The sequence below is a fragment of the Halichoerus grypus genome, chromosome 1, assembly GCF_964656455.1.
Source record: "Halichoerus grypus chromosome 1, mHalGry1.hap1.1, whole genome shotgun sequence".
NCBI classification, from domain to species: domain Eukaryota; kingdom Metazoa; phylum Chordata; class Mammalia; order Carnivora; family Phocidae; genus Halichoerus; species Halichoerus grypus.
In genome coordinates, this window is record NC_135712.1 from 132,967,384 (window position 1) to 132,987,448 (window position 20,065).

The 20,065-nt window shown below is 39.2% G+C and overlaps 1 long non-coding RNA gene and 3 pseudogenes across 1 annotated transcript in view; 2 read left to right on the forward strand and 2 right to left on the reverse strand.

Moving 5' to 3' along the window:
* LOC118542128 (uncharacterized) overlaps positions 1-20,065 on the forward strand; it is a 199,677-nt gene that overhangs the window by 4,253 nt on the left and 175,359 nt on the right. Inside the window, exon 2 of the long non-coding RNA XR_013443569.1 lies at positions 9,208-9,302. This is a non-coding gene — a long non-coding RNA (uncharacterized LOC118542128). The remainder of the gene's footprint in view (positions 1-9,207; positions 9,303-20,065) is intronic.
* Positions 441-611, reverse strand: LOC144379954 (large ribosomal subunit protein eL39 pseudogene; annotated as a pseudogene).
* On the reverse strand, positions 14,024-16,367 carry LOC118542126 (nuclear receptor subfamily 2 group C member 2 pseudogene; annotated as a pseudogene).
* On the forward strand, positions 16,366-18,200 carry LOC118542125 (transcription initiation factor TFIID subunit 6 pseudogene; annotated as a pseudogene).

Sequence of the window (20,065 nt, forward strand, 5' to 3'; positions counted from 1 at the left end):
GATAAAACTAATTGCAGTTTGGGATATTTATTAAATTTGACAGTCATTTGAGAAGATTAAAAAAATAATAGGAGAAAGGATCACAAATTAAATTAAAAAAATTTTTTTTTTATTGCTTGAGGCCAGAAGGTGTGAATTAGAAAGTGAGAACAGGGCTGGCTTAATGAGCATGTGACCTGTGCTCAGAAAGGCCTTGTACTTGGTTTAAGGTTCTGCTGTTACCATTTTGAAATGCCTTTTCTTTTTTTTTTTCCCCCTGAAAGGTCTTACATTTATTACTGAACCAACCTACTGGTGCAGAGGCATAGTAACAGAGAAAAATCATATCCCTGATAAAACATGTCTGTTGGCCAGGTAGGAAGGATGTTTACAGAGTGATAGAACACATGATCTTCATGCAGCTTAATTAAATATGTGGTGCCAGTTAGGTGTGTCATCTCATGATGTGTGACGCCTTATAGACCCAGCTTGGTTCTTCTCCGGTGCCTCCTCTTGGAGTTGTACCTGATTTTATTACCAGTTTTTATCCGAATCCACTGGAGAATGGGATGATTCTGCTTTTGTTTCTTGGCCAGGAATCACTTGATTCTGAAAGTCTTGTGAGAAGACATGGCGAGAAACGGGTCAGCCACACACAGCAGGATGGTGGCGAAAAAGAGAAAAGCTTGAAACGCTTAATAATTTATATTTGAGCTTGTGATTTGTAAGTGAAGTCTGATAAGACAATGGAACATGCACATGAGCAAATGAGATAACGTGCAATATGTGTGTCCATCTGTGTCTCTTGTTGCCTCATTGCCATATCGTGTTCAGGATGCTCAGTAAGTGGCTTCCATGACACACATACTTTATACTTGGGGCTCTGTGCTCAGAAGGGCTTCATACTTCGTTTAGTGCTCTGTTGCTATCTTGAAATTCCTTTTTTTAAAAAAGATTTGAGAGAGAGAGAGAGAGATGGGGGAGGGGCAGAGGAAGAGGGAGAGAGAATCCCAAGCAGATACTGCTTAGCACAGAGCCCGACATGGGGCTTGATCTCATGACCCTGAGATCATGACCTGAGCCAAAACTAAAAGTCGACGCTTAACAGACTGTGCCACCCAGGCACCCCTGCCATCATGAAAATCTTTTTTTTTTTTTTTTAAAGATTTTATTTGTTTGACACAGAGAGATACAGCGAGAGAGGGAACACAAGCAGGGGGAGTGGGAGAGGGAGAAGCAGGCTTCCCGCTGAGCAGGGAGCCCGACGCGGGGCTCGATCCCAGGACCCTGGGATCATGACCCGAGCTGAAGGCAGACACTTAACAACCGAGCCACCCAGGCGCCCTGCCATCATGAAATTCTTAACAATTTTTGAAAAATTTTAATTCCAGTATAGTTAACATACAGTGTTGTATTAGTTTCAGGTGACAATACAGTGATTCAACAATTCTATGCATTACTCAGTGTTCATCATGATAAGTGTGCTCTTAATCCCCTTCACCTATTTCACCCATACCCCCTACCCACCTCCCCTCAGCTGTCAGTTTGTTCTCTATAGTTAAGAGTCTGTTTCTTGGTTTATTTCTTTTTGTCTTTTTTCGTTTGTTTCTTAAATTCCACATATGAGGGGCGCCTGGGTGGCTCAGTTGGTTAAGCGACTGCTTTCGGCTCAGGTCATGATCCTGGAGTCCCTGGATCGAGTCCCGCATCGGGCTCCCTGCTCGGCAGGGAGTCTGCTTCTCCCTCTGACCCTCCCCCCTCTCATGTGCTCTCTCTCATTTTCTCTCTCTCAAATAAATAAATAAAATCTTAAAAAAAAAAATTCCACGTATGATTGAAATCATATGGTATTTGTCTTTCTCTGACTAGCTTATTTCACTTAGCATTATACTCTGTAGATCCACCCATGTTGATGCAAATGGCAAGATTTCATTCTTTTTTTATGGCTGAGTCATATTCCATTGTGTGTGTGTGTGTGTGTGTGTATTTATCTCTTTATCCAATCATCTATAGATGGACACTTGGATTACTTCCATAATTTCGCTATTGTAAATAATGCTGCAGTTAACATAGGGATGCATATATCTTTTCAAATTAGTGTTTTTGTATTTTGGGGGAATTACTGGATCAAATGGTAGTTCTAATTTTAATCTTTTGAGGAATCTCCATACTGTTTCCTTTTTTTTTTTTTTAGAGATTTTATTTATTTATTTGACAGAAAGTGAGAGAGAGGAAGTAAGCACAAGCAGGGGGAGCAGCAGAGGGAGAGGCAGAAGCAGGCTCCCCACTGAGCAGGGAGCCCGATGCAGGGCTTGATCCCAGGACCCCTGGACCTCGACCTGAGCCGAAGGTTCAGGCTTAACCGACTGAGCCACCCATCCACGCCGCCTCTCCATACTGTTTTCCACAGTGGGTGTACCAGTTTGCATTCCCACCAACAGTGCACAGGGGTTTGTTTTTCTCCAGGTCCTTGCCAAGACTTGTTGTTGCTTGAATTTTTTATTTTAGCTCTCTGACAGGTTGTATCATTGTGGTTTTGATTTGCATTTCCCTGAAGATGAGTGATGGTGAGCATCTTTTCATGTGTCTGTTGGACATGTGTATGTATTCTTTGGAGAAATGTCTGTTCATGTCTTCTGTCCATTTTTTAATTGGGTTATTTGGGTTTGTTTTTTTTGTTTTTTTTTGGTATTGAGTTGTATACTTTCTTTATATGTTTTGGATACTAACCCTTTATCAGATATATCATTTGCAAATATCTTCTCCCATTCAGTAAGTTGTTTTTTAGTTTTGTTGATTGTTTTCTTTGCTGTGCAGAAGATTTTATTTTGATGTAGTCCCAATAGTTTATTTTTGCTTTTGTTTCCCTTGCCTTAGGAGACATATCCAAAAAGATATTGCTACAGCTCATGTCAGAGAAATTACTGCCTGTGTTCTCTCCTAGGATTTTTATGGTTTCAGGTTTCACATGAAGGTCTTTTATCCATTTTAAGTTTATTTTTGTGTATGGTGTAAGAAAGTAGTCATTTTTTTGCATGTGGCTGTCCAGTTTTCCCAACATCATTTGTTGAAGAGACTGTCTTTTTCCTATTGCATATTCTTGCCTCCTTTGTCAAAGATTAATTAACCATATTATCATGGGTTTATTTCTGGGCTCTCTGTTCTGTTCAAAATTCTTAATGATTTTATCTTTGAACTTTTATATTCACTTTGGGTCTCACTGAACTTTCACACATCTTAGCCTCAAGAAACTTTTAAAAACCTAATCTGAGATTGATTATTACCAGACAGTTTTAAGAAACTAAAGTTGACTTTATGGAGCCAATGAAGCCCCTTGGATATCAGCAAAACTTTAACTGAAATTTAATATTCTTAAATGTGCATAAAATCACTATTCTTGCTGCACTTGTGTAAATAACCAGGCCAGATCTGATGAGACTAGACTTATTTCACAAACAAATCAGAGTTACTGTAATTGTCTTTGGTAAAAATGGGGTGACTATAGAGAGAAAAATTGCATTTCATTAGAAAACTATAGTGTGCCCATTACAGATTATGTTTCTGCTCATTGTCTTTGAGGTTTTGTTATTAACCTGTAAACTGTATTGGACCGTGAGTTCTGCTTCTTCTAGTTCGAGTCCTCTTATATGTGGCTACAACTCTTCAAACTCACTTTTCTCCTACACTTGTGACTTAGAATCACTGAAAACCAAAACTGCCCTTTTGTCCATGTCCTAACTAGCTAAAGGGGGACAACTACATGAGGGCTGCAATAGCAGATTTTAGCTACTTGTATGAACAAATCCATATGTATGTTTGTATGCATGCATGTGAAAGTGTTAACTTATTCTTTCACTTGTATGGACAGAGGTTTTTCTGAATATTTAAGAGTTAAATCACTTTTGTTTATGTTTATTACTGCTTGAGGTTGAGGCTTTTTGAGTATTTTAAAAATATATACCCACAAAACTACTCTGTAAAGGAAAATATTGCCACCATTTTAGACCAGGTAACCTTCAAGTGTGTGCTATTTTTGTCCCTGTATCTAACTCAAGTCAGAACTTTAAAAGCAATTTGTTTTTGAAACTTGAAGTTCTTAAAATAGTGTGATACAATTGCTGCTGTTCCAATCCCCAAGAGTTTTCTGTGTGAAATCTTGAAATCAATACAGATGGAAGGGAGAACTTGGAATGTTAAACAAAACAAAATAGAAAAAGGAAAACAGGCAAAACTTCAGAGGTATCATCACAACAGATCATATATGCACAATCTTCATACCTATCTCTGTGTAGGCTGCTTAGACAGTTCACCAGAACACCCTGATATCATCAGATGTTAAAGCCGCAAACCAGGGAAATCCATCAGATTGAAACTGCCATCTTCATTTCACCATCTAAAGGTGCTTCCAGCTCAAATCTAGAAATGTTCTTCACTGACTGCTCTTTAGACTCAGAAACTCACTTATAAACTAGTTTATAATTTGCTCCAACTGTGAACCTGTTTCTCTTTGGATTCCATAGAAATACCTCTTATTAAATACCTGATTGCTCACACTATATAGAGCCCTACTTAGATGGAAACTCCTACCTGCAATACTGCCTCTTGAAATGAGACCTCATCTTATTTATCCTGTCCTAAATAATCATGATATGGTTCATTATTGTAAGACACAAATGAAATATTCAAATACTTATTTCCACCAATCCAAAAAGTTTTCTGAGATCCACTTCCAAAAGAAGACAATGGGTCCCATATAGTAAGACCTAGAGATTTGTTTTATTGGAAAAGACATCAATGAAAGATTGCAGTTGAACCTTATTAGAAGAGACCTTATCTACTACATGGAGCCCAAGGCAGGGCTCAGGACCCTGAGATCATGACCTGAGCCAAAATCAAGAGTTGGACGCTTAACTGACTGTGCCACCCAGGTGCCTTATAGAACAAATGTATTTTTAAACACTAAGGCAGAAACTCTGTTGGCTACCTGATATCCCTTCTTCTCTCTTAATAATAGAATATTATTGGAGTAGCAGTGTGTACAGCTATAATGAACATTTCAAATCTCCCTTTTACAATATCTAATATGAATGGAAGTCCTTGTAGAGGGAACTGTAAGTTTCATGACATATTTTTTCTTTTTTTTTTTTTAAGATTTTATTTATTTATTTGACAGAGAGATAGCAAGAGCAGGAACACAAGCAGGGGGAGTGGGAGAGGGAGAAGCAGGCTTCCTGCCGAGCAGGGAGCCCGATGTGGGACTCGATCCCAGGACCCTGGGATCATGACCTGAGCCGAAGGCAGACGCTTAACAACTGAGCCACCCAGGCGCCCACATGACATATTTTCTTAAGCTTGCAGCTTAAGAGGAGTCTAAATCCTAAACCTGGTATAGCAGAAATGGTTTCATCTTTCATGTCACATTACATCATGCCTTAATTACTTATTTCAATGTCTCTCTTTCCTAAAATGTGTAGGCTCTATGATGACAGGAGCTGTGTCTGTCTTGTTTTATATTGGATCCCAGAAGAGGCACAGAAAAAAAAAAAAACTTTGCTGCATGAATGAATGAATGAATGAATGAAGCAATGACTGTCTGAACTTTGTGTTGAGAAGGATTCTGAGTTAGTATTGTACTCAGGAAATAATGTCATTGTCAATTTGTTATGAATGTCATAGGCATACCATAGGGGAGGAAATACACACCTCCCAGACATGTGTCATTTTCTTTTTTGTTTTGTTTTTGTTTTTTGTTTTAAATTAATAAACTTTAACTTTCAGAGCAATTTTAGGGTCATGGCAAAATTGAACAGAAAGTACAGAGTTCCTATATACCTCTTGACCCCACACATGCACAGCCTCTCCCATTATCAACATCCTGCCCCAGAGTGGTACATTTGTTACAACTGATGAATCTACATTGATATGTCATTATTATCCAAAGTTCATAGTTTAAATTAGGGTTCACCTTTGGTATTATATGTTCTATGGGTTTTTTAAAATTAAAATTCAATTAATTAACATATAGTGTATTATTAGTTTCAGAGGTAGAGTTCAATGATTCATCAGTCATATAATACCCACTGCTCCTTATATCACATGCCCTCCTTAATGTCCATCACCCAGTTAGCCCACCTCCCTCCAGCAATGCTCAGTTTGTTTCCTATGATTAAGAGTCTCTTATGGTTTGTCTCCCTCTCTGATTTTGTCTTGTTTTATTTTTCCTTCCCTTCCCCTATGATCCTCTGTTTTGTTTCTTAAATTCCACATACGAGTGAGATCATATGATAATTGTCTTTCTCTGATTGACTTATCTTGCTTAGCATAATACCCTCTAGTTCCATCCACATCGTTGCAAATGGCAAGATTTCATTTTTTTTTTTTTTGATGGCTGAGTAGTATTCCATTGTCTGTGTATCCATTCATCTGTCCATGGACATCTGGGTATCTGGGCTCTTTCCATAATTTGGCTGTTGTGGACATTGCTGCTGTAAACACTGGGGTGCAGGTGCCCCTTCGGATCACTATATTTGTATCTTTGGGGTAAATACCTAGTAGTGCAATTGCTGGGTCATAGGGTAGCTCTATTTTCAACTTTTTGAGGAACCTCCATACTGTTTTCCAGAGTGGCTGTACCAGCTTGCATTCCCACCAACAGTGTAGGAGGGTTCCCCTTTCTCCTCATCCCCGCCAACATCTGTCGTTTCCTGACTTATTAATTTTAGCCATTCTGACTGGTGTGAGGTGGTATCTCTTTTTTTTTTTTTTGTATTTCCCTGATGCCAAGTGATGTGGAGCATTTTTTCATGTGTCTGTTGGCTATTTGTATGTCTTCTGTGGAAAATGTCTGTTCAAGATGTGTCATTTTCATTAAAGCTTTGTGTTATAAACACAAATCACTAATGTTATGCTATTTTATGGATAAGTTTGCTTTTGTGTTATGTGTTGATGTAATGAACTAGGAAGCACTTATAGATCAGTGAAAGTTATAAGTATTAAAGGAATAATAAGAATGTTGAAGTTGAATTAAAATTAGTTTGTTTTGTTCAATCTCCTTTTAGTTATAGATTTTGGAGGTTATATGATTTATTGAAAGTCTCACAGTTTCTTGAAGTGGTTTCTTATATTTCCCCTTGACAATATATTCCTGCCTCACCTCATTAACCACCTCACCTAAATTAACCACCATTACAGAGCTGTATGGCTAATTATTCTAGTGCAAAGGAGGGATAAAAACAACAGAATCAGAAAGATTATTTTAAAATTGCATTAAAAGTCCTGAAACTCTGAAATTTCAGTTGCTACCTTTTTCCACCACCCTCTAACTCCAATTTTTAAGTGAAATTAAACAGAGATTGAAACTCTGATACAGTTTTTCCTTTCATTAAAAAAAACCCCCAAAACTCTCTAAATCATACACACTCAACTCTATTCATGTTGACTAGAAACATATTTATTCAATATTCATTTCTATTATATAAATATTCTCAAGTGTCTACATTTGACACTCTATTTTGACACATTTGTGTTTATCCTTGGAAATCTTAATTCCGTTTGATGTTATTTTATAATTTCTTTCAAAACAATTTTCTTCAAATAAACAAGGTCTTTTTTAGGTCTGAAAGACTAGACTGGCAACATGTGCTGAGAGAAGGTAATTTTGCTTTAAGATGGCACTAGGTATTAGAACAAAAGGGGGCTGATAACTGAGAAAGAGGCCAATGGTGAAGGCAGTACAACAATTAGAAGGTGGTTTCTGGAATAGTCAAGAGATGTCCACATACTTGTAAAGCTCCAAACTAATTATTTCTTAGATTACCTATGGCAGTGGTATTATATTAGCATGTCTAGCTACATATGAAATATATCAGCTTCCTGTGCAATGTGAAACAATAGGAAACCATTCTAATTTACTATTTTTCCAGCATTCTTTCCTTTAAATATTATTTTGCTCAAATAGAAATGCATTGTTTATTAATAGCATAAGATTTTGGTCGTGATTTAGTATGGAGTTATAATAAAAATAAAATATGGTTAATTCTAGGCACTTGTAGATTTTACTAGTAAATTGCTTAAGTTGCAGAACATTAAATAGTGAATTATTCCATCTGACAGTGGTTGGCTAACTTTGCCAGACTGGGAGAATGGATATGTGCACTGAGGGAAGATAAATTTTACCTTACCTAAGAGACAGATTGCGATAGTCAGTCAAACTCTTTCACTGAGGAACTTGGTAAAAACACAGAGGTGCAGGCCTTATCCTACCTCAACAAGCCTGGGCCTTTCTCATCTATATTTGTTCTCCAGGTGATTCTGATGCTCATCAGACCTTTATGTGCACATAAATCACCTGGCCATGTTGTTAAAATGCAGATTCTGATTCACTAGATGTAAGGCTGGGCCTGAGATTCTGTATTTCTAACAAGCTCCCAGGTGTTGCCGATGCTGCTGGTCAGTGGAGCATCTTTTGAGTAGCAAAACTCTAAGACAGTGATTCTCAAACTTGGTGCACACTGTAATCATGTGGGGACTTTTAAAATTACTATCTAGTACCCATCCCCAGATAGCTTGATTTGGTAAGTACATAGATGGAGTGAAACTTAGGCACTAGGGATTTTTAAAAGCTTCTAGGTGATTCTAACATACAGCCAAGTCTGAGAACCACTGCTGTAAATGACCAATTCTAGAACAACTGGTCTCTTTTGGTTATCCACCCTCTCAACCATTAGGTCCTAATCTCCTTTCTGGAGAGTGATCTACCTTTGTATCTCTACCTGGGAACAGATCTATTCCATTTGAAAGTAAGTAGGAGACACAGTGCTCCTACTGCTAAAAACCTTACATATCTTTCCTAGGAATAAAGGATATTCTCTTCCATAATCTCAGTACAATGATCAAAATCAGAAAATTTTACATTGATACACTATTTTCTAGCCTACAGTCTGTATTCAAATTTCATCAATTGTTGCAATAATTTTTTTATAACTATATTTTTTCTCAGGTTCATGATCTATGCTAGAATTACTTTGTTAGTTTGTTCCTCAAGATTCAGTTTGATTCTAACTCCTTTGCTACTATATGCTAGGACAGGTTGGCTGGGTTCAGTTCCCTTTAGTTAATTGTCTTTTGCCTTTTAAAATATAGCTTTATCTGTGTTAGTATGCTTTCTTGCCATCAAGGCCTTCACATACAAAAAGGCCACAAATAAATTTGCTTTAACTTCCATTTCAGCCTGCATTTACTCCTGTAATAACTGCCTTGGATTGCAGACATGACTCTTCAGCCAGCGCTGTGAAATAGATGGGTCTCACCTATATGCTTCTCAGGTAGGCCATCTTAAAAAAGGTAAACCACTGGACACCAAAAACATGATCCATTAAAGGAAGAATTGATAAATTGTACCTCATGAAAATGAAAAAAAGTTTGCTCTGTGAAAGGTCCTGTTAAGAGGATAAAAAGACAAGTTACTGACTGGGAGAAAATGTTTGCAAACCACCTGTAGTAGGCTGAATAAAGGGTACTTAAAAATATCAAGTCCAATCCCTGGAACTTGTGTTATTTGGAAACAGGGTTTTTTTTTTTTTTCTTTAAAACTTTTATTAGGGGCACCTGGGTGGCTCAGTCAGTTAAGTGTCTACCTTTGGCTCAGGTCATGATCCCGGGGTCCTGGGATTGAATCCTGCATCTGGCACCCTGCCCAGCGGGGAGTCTGCTTCTCTCTCTCCCACTGACCCTCCCCCCCCCCGCTCGTGCTCTCACTCACACACTCTCTCTCTCAAATGAATAAATAAAAAGTCTTTAAAAAACTTTCATTAATTAATGTTTTCAAAATACATAGAATGTGACAATAAAAGGGATAATTTTCTTGCCTAATCATATCTAATTAATTAGATGTAATTAAGCTAAAGATTTTGAGATAAGGAGATTATTTTTGATTACCCAGGTGGGCCCTAAATGCCATCACAAGAATCCTTGTAAGAGAAAGGCAGACAGTGATTTTACAAATACACAGAGAAAGGAAGATGATGTGAAGATGGAAGTAGAGAGTGGAGTGATGCAAAGCCACCAGGTAAACACACAGAGGAGAAGGAGATGTGAAGATTGAGCAGAGAGAGAGAGAGAGAGAGAGAGAGAGATGACCATAAGTTTAGGCGTGCTGGCAGCCACTAGAAGCTGGAAGAGGCAAAGAAAGGCTTTTCTTCAAGAGGTAATACCCTGCCGATACCCTGATTTTAGACTTCTAGCCTCTAGAACTGGGGGAGAATACACTTCTATTGTTTTAAGGCACCCCCTTTGTGGTGATCTGTTACAGCAGCCATAGGAAAACAATACAACACTATCCAACAAAGCGTTACATCTTGACTATATAAAGAATGTTGAAACCCAGCAGTAAAAAACAACCTAACTAGAAAATAAGCAAAAGACATGCACAGACATTTATTTCACTGAAGAGGATAAACAAATGGTAGAAAAGCACATGAAAAGATGTTTAATAGGATTAGCCATCAAGGAAATGCAAATTAAGACCACAATGAGATTTCAGCTATACACCTATCAGAATGACTCACATAAAAAATAATGACAACACCAAATTCTGGTAAAGATGTGGAGAAACTGGATCATTTATACATTGCTGGTGGGAATGTAAAACCATATAGCCACTCTGGAAAAAAGGTAGGTTCTTAAAAAATGAAATATGTGATTATCATATAATCCAGCTATTGCGCTCTTGGGCATTTTCCCCCAGAGAAATGAAAACTTACGTTTACACAAAAACTTGTACATAAATATTCATAGAAGCTTTATTTGTAGCAGCCCAAATCTGGAATCATTACAGATGTCCTTCAATGGGTGAATGGTTAAACAAATTGTGGTACATTCATACCAAGGGTAACAAATAAAAAGGAATGTTGATACATGCAACAATTTCGATGAATCTCCAAAGAATGATGTTGAGTAGAAAAAGTCAATCCCAAGAGGTTACATACTGTATGATTCCATTTATGTAACAATTTTGAAATAACAAAATTTTAGAAATGGAAGCCAGGTTAGTGATTGTCACCGAGTAGAAACAGGGATAGGGACAGTTGGGAAGAAGGTGAGTATGCTTATAAAAGTGCAACATGAAGGACACTTGAGATTTATTTTTTTTCTAACCGTTAAAAAATAAGAGCTGTGTTATGATTTATACACCATACAGTTCACCCATTTAAAATGTACAAATCAATGGTTTTTAGTATATTCACAGATACTTGCAACAATTGTCACAATCAATTTTAGAGTATTTTCATCACTCCAAAAAGAAACCCCGATAACTACTAGAAGTCATTCCCTATTTCTCCCCAGTCCCCTCCCTCAGCCCCAGGCAATCCCTAATCTATTTTCTGTTTCTATATGTTTGCTTATTTTGCATATTTCATGTCAACGGAATCATATAATATAGGGTCTTTTGTGACTAGCTTCTTTCACTTAGCATCACAATTTCAAGATTCACCTATGATGTAGCACATATGCACTCTTCATTCCTTTTTATTGCTGAATAATATGCTATTGTATAGATTTTTCACGTTTATTTATCCATTCATATGTTGGATTTAGGTCTTTCCTGCTTTTTGGCTATTATGAATAATTCTGCTATGAACATTTGTGTAAAATTTTTTGTGTGGGCTTATGTTTCTATTCTCTTGGATATATATCTAAGAGTATAATTGCCGGGTCAATGGTAACTTCACATTTACCCATTTGAGGAACTGCCAGCCTGTTTTTTGAAGCAGGCACACCATTTGACATTCCTGCTAGCAGAATATGAGGGTTCAGATTTATCTACATCCTCATGACCCTTGTTATTATCTTTCTGAGTCCAGCCATCCTAGTGGGTGTGATATTGTATCTCATTTACTTTTAAATTTGCATTTCTCTGATGTGCAATATACCAAGCATTTTTCCATATGTTTATTGGCCATTTATATGTCTTCTTTAGAGAAATGTCTATGGAGATAATTTGTCCATTTAAAGAATTGGGTTATTTGTTTCTATTATTGAGTTGTAAGAGTTTTTTAAGTTCTCTATATATTTTAGATAAAAATCTTTTTATCAGACATATGTTTATAAAAATGTCCTCTCACTATGTAGGTTGTCTTTTCACTTGATGGTGTACATTGAAGTATAAACATTTTTAATTTTGATAAAGTCCAAATTTATTTATTTATTTATTTATTTATTTATTTATTTATTTATGCTATTGTTTGTGCTTTTGTTGTCATATCTACGAAATCATTGCCTCATTCAAGGTCACAAAGATTTACACCAATGTTTTCTTCTAAGAGTTTATAGTTTTAGTTCTTATGTTTAGGTCCCTGTGGTTTATCTTGACTGTGGTGGATACATAAACCTACACAGGTAATAATACAGAATTTAACACACATATACACACCTACACACACAGCAGATGAGTACAAGTAAAACTGCAGGAATCTTATTAAGATTGGTGGATTGTATCAATGTCTATATCTTGGGTATGATATTATACTATAGTATTATAAAATGTTACCATTAGGGTAAAGTAAGCAAAGTGTACAAGGGATCTTTGTATTTTTTCTTAGAACTACATGTGAATCTAAAACTATCTCAATAAGGTGCCTGGGTGGCTCAGTCAGTTATGCATCTGCCTTCAGCTCAGGTCATGATCTCAGGGTCCTAGGATCCAGTCCCGCATCAGGCTCCCCGCTCAGCAGGGACCTGCTTCTCCCTCTGCCTGCCACTCTCCCTGCTTGTGTGCGTTCTCTCTCTCTGTCAAATAAATAAGGAAAATCTTAAAAAAAATAAAATTATCTCAATAAAACTTTCAATTAAAAATAAGAATCCTTAGAAATTGGTATTTCTCCCCCTCCCTTTTTTTTGCCTCAATAAAAGGGCAACATAATAGCAAGGATTGACAGGTGAAATAAGAGCATTATGTGGGTATGGGTAATTCTTGTCTTTAAAAATAAGCAGTCGGCATGTAATAGTTCTAGTGTTAATTTTACACACATTCCTGTTTCAACATGTACAGATACTTGCAACAATTGTCACAATCAATTTTAGAGTATTTTCATCACTCAACATGTAGTACTGATTTTGATTTCCACCAAAAGCCTAATAATAATGGCATAGGTAAGTGAAATTTACTGAATAGAAATAATTTTAAGTGCCAATAATTTTTAAAAAGTAACTACATGTTGGACTATATCACACTTAACACATGAGTAAATAAAAGCACAGGTTATCTCATTACCTCTTGAAATTTTAAATCAGATCTCTGAAAATTTTATTTTTGCTAAGCTTTAATCTTTTTTCTTTTTGAGGAACAACTGTTAATGGGCACTTAGCTGCTTTATTGAATATGAGAAAAACCATCATGTGCCATATTAATGCAAATTACTATAAGTACAAGGCAAAAGGACATAGTAATCCTTTGTGGTTTTATTCTTCTTTGGGAGAGGTTGGGAGAATATTGCCTTGAATTCTATCATCCTGTCTACTTACGTTTGAGTTCTTAAAAATGCTGTTCATAAAACTTGTTAGGTGACAAGCTGAGCATTAAATGTAATGTTAATGGTAAATTATTTGTAAATGTCTATCTTAAGGTTTTTTCTTTTTTTTTTAAGATTTTATCCATTTATTTGACAGAGAGAGAAAGAAGAAAACACGAGCCAGAGGGAGAGGCAGAGGGAGAAGCAGACTCCCGGCTGAGCAGGGAGTCTGCCTCGGGGCTCAGTCCAAGCATGATATTATAAAAATCTGTTATTGTTTTTTTGCCCTTTGAGAATTTCTAAATACAAATTAAGTTAAAGGATTGTTCCAAAATCTGTGTCATCAAAAGGCATTGAAACATTTCTTATGGCAGGAAAGGATCTCGTTAGTCTTTTGGTTACTATTGTCTGGGATTAACAAATAAGAAGAAACCAGCTAGGAAATGGCTAACATACTGGGAATATTTGTATATACCAAAATACCACTACTTCGTTGCCTTTGTATCTGAATGGTCCTGGGAAGATTCTTTTGCTCCTCAGCAGGTGTGGGGTGTGCACCAGAGACTGTCTCTGGTGATCTGGCCGTTGTACTCTGTCATCTCCATCTTGAGCATATAGGGAATTATGCTATCAAAACATTGACAGTGAGACCAGTAAATAAATGAATAAATAAATAAAATGAAAAAAATAATAAAAAATTAAGTTCTATTATGTTGGAGCTCAGTGCCAGCAGATAGATGAGAATCTGGGCCACTCAGAAGGTGGGTGTCTTCTGAGTAGGGTTTTTGAACATAGTCTTGTAAGTCCACCTCTGCTTTTTTTTTGGAATTTTTCAATCTGGTTTGTGCTGGTCAAACCTGGATGATCAGGACTAAAGAGAACTATAGCTTTAAGGTATGCATATTCCTAGCTGTCTATATCCAGCTCCACCGTACTGTTAACAGAAAGTCCTGACACTTCCAGATGTGCTCTATGACTTGCTTTATCCAGTAACCAGCAAGTTTATCTTCCTGGGTGCTGAGGTTCTGCAGGTGGTTGATGGTGGCTGCTAAGATACTGGAGAGACTCACCACTGGGCACACTGGGTCAGGCCAAGGGTGAAGGGCTCATTCTAGCAGGGCAGCATGAGGCCGGTGTTACATTCCTGACCAAGTGTCTGAACTGCTGAGATTGACCTGGGCTCTTGCGTGGGGAGGAAAAGCAAGTGGGATGTAGACTTGCAGATGCAGCTCCTGTTGAGGTATTCTGGAATGGGGCTGGGCATCGTGACCCTAGATGGGATGTAAGTGTCTAAAAGGAGGGTGCCTTTGGGTGCCTGGGTGGCTCAGTTGGTTAAGCGACTGCCTTCAGCTCAGGACATGATCCTGGAGTCCCAGGATCAAGTCCCGCATCGGGCTCCCTGCTCAGCGGGGAGTCTGCTTCTCCCTCTGGCCCTCCCCCTCTCATGTGCTCTCTCTCTCTCTCTCTCTCTCTCAAATAAATAAAATAAATAAATAAAAGGAGGGTGCCTTTGACCTCATTGATGGGTGGGGACTGGTCTCCAGTGATGACGTGGATGCTGCCTCCTCCACTAGTGTCTGTCCTGTCTGCGAGGCTTGGAGACATGAAGCTGTCTGTGTTATTAAGTGCTTTTGCTAAGGTATCAAATGCTCTAGGAATCTCACTTGCAGACTGGTTCTCCCACAGTACTTCCGAAGCATTACCATTGTTAAGGGATTCATTTAGATCAGCAGGGGAGGCTCCTACATTTGCCAGTATGCCCAGAGCCCCTTGGCTTGTCTCAGGTTTAGAATACATGGTCAAGAGAACCATACCATCCCCGTGTATCAAAGGTTCCTGGATGTTCACAAGTGTCCTGGATCAAGAAGATCTGTTTCTTAGTTGAAGCAGCACAATTGCTTGGTTTCTCCCATGGCACATCAAAAGGCTTCTTCTCCCCACCCCAAAGGGCTTCTGTTCACACTGTGTAGATTACGTTTCCATACCCATCTCTGAGCATTTTTTCATTCAACAAAACTGACAGCTGTTCTGGTGGTGCTTAATTGATGATGCAGTCTTAGTTGCTCTGACAGCTGTAGGTCAAATTTTTCCTAATGTCCCTTTTGAATACATTTTGCATCCTTCAGAACTGACCGCCCCATAGTGACAGCCAGGGGCTTTGTGGCCCCAGACCATATAGTACTACACCACCTGAGGCTACTGGATGTGGGCCTTCCACAGGAAACCCTCCGCAGAAGCAGAGTCCCTGATGATCTGGATCCTGCCAAGGATGAGGTTATCCCAGGTGGTGAGAGTGAGCTGCCTGGCATTGGAGGTCTCTGGGGAAGCCAGGATCACCTTCTCAGTCCCAGCTTATGAGGAACTGCTGCTTGCGGAATCCAGAGGTGCTCACTGCGGTGATAATCTGGATCTTCTGTCCTGTTTGCTGGTCTGTCGCAACCTGAACGCTCCGAGAGGCCGGGCTACCGCAGGGTGCGCGGAGGTTGCCTGGATGCACCGGGAGGGGCTGGCCTACCTGGGGAGATTCCTGCAAGCGATCTGTGTGTGCTGTGCCGCAACCTACACTCTGCTGAACCAGCCCTTCCAAATTTGTAGCAAAATCATCAAAGAAACTCGGAATTTGGCACCAAAGTGGCCTAGAAGCAGGTATGGCATCTGTGGTGGGCAGCCCTGGACGGAGGGCAGGGCGCAAGAGGCCGAGCTTCCAGGCGCGTTGGCTGGTGGCTGGTGGCGGGAGCCGGGGTGAGGGGGGCGGCTTGCAAGGCTATGGGCCAGAGGAGAGACGCCGTGGTGGGCGGGGCATGGGGACCGGCTGGGGGCGCCCTGGGGTTCTGAGGAAGGAGGATTGTTACTGTTTTTGTCTGCAAGGTCAGAGTTCATGACCCCCGTGCCTCTGCAACCGGCTTGCTTTTTTCTTTAAAGGTTGAAAAAAAATTATGAAGCCTTAGGAAATACTGAGTATAATTAATCTGTAGTCCAGAGTTAGATACAATTTAATAATTGTTCAATTCCAAAATAAAAGTTGTTGTGAGCCCATGAAATTTTCTTGATTGCGTTGATTTTAATTGATTTTAATACATTGCGTTGATTTTCTAAAACAACTCAGAGGAGATTTTAATTGATTTAATTATTTGATTTTAATTGGTTTTAATACATTGCGTTAATTTGCTAAAACAACTCTCTGAGGAGACAATATTTATAATAGCTAGAGTATTTATGAAAAATCTGGCATCAGGTATTTATATATTTGTATATATGCATATGTGTGTGTGTGTGTGTATGTGTATGTATAAAACCCAAGATTATATGAACTAGGAAACAATTGTATGTCTCAACAGCAGTACTGGAGTGCAGAGTTTGAGACTGAGATTTAAAAATGCTTTTCGAAATGTGGGATTTGGAAAAGGAGCAGACATTTTGTTTCCAAAACCTGAAGTTTTTCTGAGGACTGAAATCAAAGTTGTAACTGCCACAGAAGAGGGAAAAAGGGAATGTGAATGTGGTGCAGAACAACCTGGCCCCAATCATCTATCTCATGTGCAGGGTGAAGGCACTGAAGGATCGCCCTGCACTGTATCTAGAAAAACCCACACATGAATTGATTCCAGGTATGATGATCTGCCTCTTGGGCAGACAGCCAGGCCTGCAGTCAGATGTGGACAATCACTGGGTGGTTTGCCACCTGCCTCATGGCCCAGATCTGTAAGCATTTCAGCACAATCACTAACAACATCCAGTCCCAGATCACCATGACCGTCACCAAGAGCTAGGTGGACTGAGAAGACTCGTGGACAACTCACTGTGGCTCCATCTCAGGCTCGGCAGAGATGGGACATGATATGATTAAGACTCTGATTCTGCCATGGCTATACAGCAGGAAGGGAAGTGGATCTGCAGTGTTCTGGATGGCCCTGTGGTGAGCAACATCAACCACATCTGAGCTGACCACATGCAGAGCCTCCTCCTGAAACACTATGCCCCAGTACCAGCAATGCTGCACCCACCATCTGATAATCAGGATTCCTGTGGGGCAGAATTTGGGTCCCTTGGACTCCTCTTCTCCTCCCATGTGGTCAAGGCTGTGGCCCAGGCTGCTTTGCAGGCTCAGCAGGTCAACAGGACCACTCTGACCACCACTCAGCACTGGTTCATACTGACCTTTTGCAGGCCCCTCAGTTTTACCCTAGGACCTCTGGTTTGCTGAAGGTCCCTGATGCCACCACACTGCCCATCCAGACACTGGTAGGGGTGTGAACTGCTGCCCCATCTCACCCTTCCCCTCCTCTAACCAAGTTTATTATAATGTCATTGTCCTCCAGTGGCTCATCCACCCAATCAATAGTCCCTCAGCACTTCATCTTCTGGCTCAGGTTCTAGCACTACCTCTCCTGTCACCATCATTGTTCCCAGTGGGCAGCCCATTGTCACACTGATCTCCACTGCCACAAGAGCACCCCCACCTTCCTTTGGTCCCTGGCATTGTCCAGAAGTACATTATGGTCTCCTTTTCCTCAACAGAGGAGGGGCAAAGGAGGCCCTACCACCTATCCTTCTCCAGCCCTCCTCAGTCCTCAACCCCCTCCCAACTTGAAGCCAGTGCCCTCTGTGGGGGAAAGAGGAAGCTGGGGACAGCCCTCCTCCAGCTGCAGGGACTCCACAAAGGCTCATGGCTTCTAGCCCTCTGGATCTGGCTCCCGTCAGCCTGCTCCTTGATGTTGTTACACCTCAGCCGACTTTCTTCTTTCCCCCAGATTCTCATACACATGCTGGGTGGTAGTCTGTTTCCCCCACATTGCTTTCTTTTTAGATATTGTGCAGCCAAGTCCATATTATAAAAGTTTGTTAAAAAAACAACAAGACTTGAATGTAAGACCTGAAATCATGAAACTCCTGGAAGAAAACATAGGCAGTGAGGCTCCTTGACATTGGTCTTGGTGATGGTTTTTTGGATTTGACACCAAGAGCATAAGCAACTAAAACAAAAATAAACAAGAGGGACTACGTCAAAATAAAAAAGCTTTTGCACAGTGAAGGAAACCACCAACAAAATGAAAAAGCAACCTACTGAATGGGAGAAGATATTTCAAATGATATATCAGAGAAGAGACTAATATACAAAATGTATAAAGAACATATACAACTGAACACCAAAACCCCAAATAATCCAATTTAAAAATGGGCAGAGGACCTGAATAGATATTTTTCTGTTTTTGTTTTGTTTTGTTTTAAGTAGGCTCCATGCCCATTGTGGAGTCCAACATGGGGCTTGAACTCACAACCATTAGATCAAGACCTGAGCTAAGATCAAGAGTTGGACACTTAACTGACTGAACAGCTCAGGCGCTCCTGAATAGATATTTTTCCAAAGAAGACCTACAGATGGCCCACAGACACATGAAAAGGTGCTCAACATCACTAATCATTGGGGAAATGCGAATCAAACCCACAATGACATACCATCTTACACCTGGCAGAATGGCACTACTATCACAAAGACAAGAAATAAGTTTGGCCAGGATATGGAGATAAGGGGACCCTTGTGCACTGTTGGTAGGACTGTAGATTGGTGCAGCCACTGGGAAAACAGTATAGAGTTTCCTCAAAAAATTAAAAATAGAAATATCATATGATCCAGTAATTCTACTACTGGGTATTTACCCAAAGAAAATGAAAACACCTATTTGAAAAGATACACGCACCCCTATGGTAATTGCAACATTATTTACAATAGCCAAATTATGAAAGCATCCTAAGTGTCCATAGATAGATGAGTAGATAAAGAAGTTATGGTATCTGTATCTATATATCTGTATATAGTGGGATGTTATACTCAGCTATAAAAATGAATGCCATCTTGCCATTTGCAATAATATGGAAGTGTCTAGAAAGTATTATGCTAAGTGAAATAGTCAGTTGGAGAAAGACAAAAACCACATGATTGACTCATATGTAGAATCTGACAAACCAAACAATCAAACAAACCAGAAGAAGATTCATACATACAGAGAACAAACTGGTAGCTGCCAGAGGGGAGGTGGGTAGGGGAATAGTTGAAATAGGTGAAGGGTATTAAGAGGTACAAATTTCCAGTTACAAGATAAATAAGTCGCAGGGATGAAAAGTACAGCATAGGGAATATAGTCAATATTATAGTAATGTTGTGTGGTGACAGAGGGTAACTATACTTATTATGCTGACCATAGTACAGTGTATGGAATTGTTGAATCACTATGTTGTATACCTGAAACTAATATAACATTGTATGTCAACTATACTTAAATAAAAAACAAAACAACAACAAAACACAATGAGATATCACCACATGTCTGTTAGAATGGCCATCATCAAAAAGACAAGTGATAACAAATGCTGGTGAGGATGTGGAGAAAAGGGAACCCTTGTGCACTGTTAGTAGGAATGTAAATTGGTGCAGCCACTATGGAAAACAGTATGGAGAATCCTCAAAAATTTAAAACTAGAACTACCATATGATCCAGTAATTCCTCTTCTGGGTATATATATATCCAAAGGAAATGAAAACACCAACTTGAAAAGACATATGAGCTTCCAAGTTTATT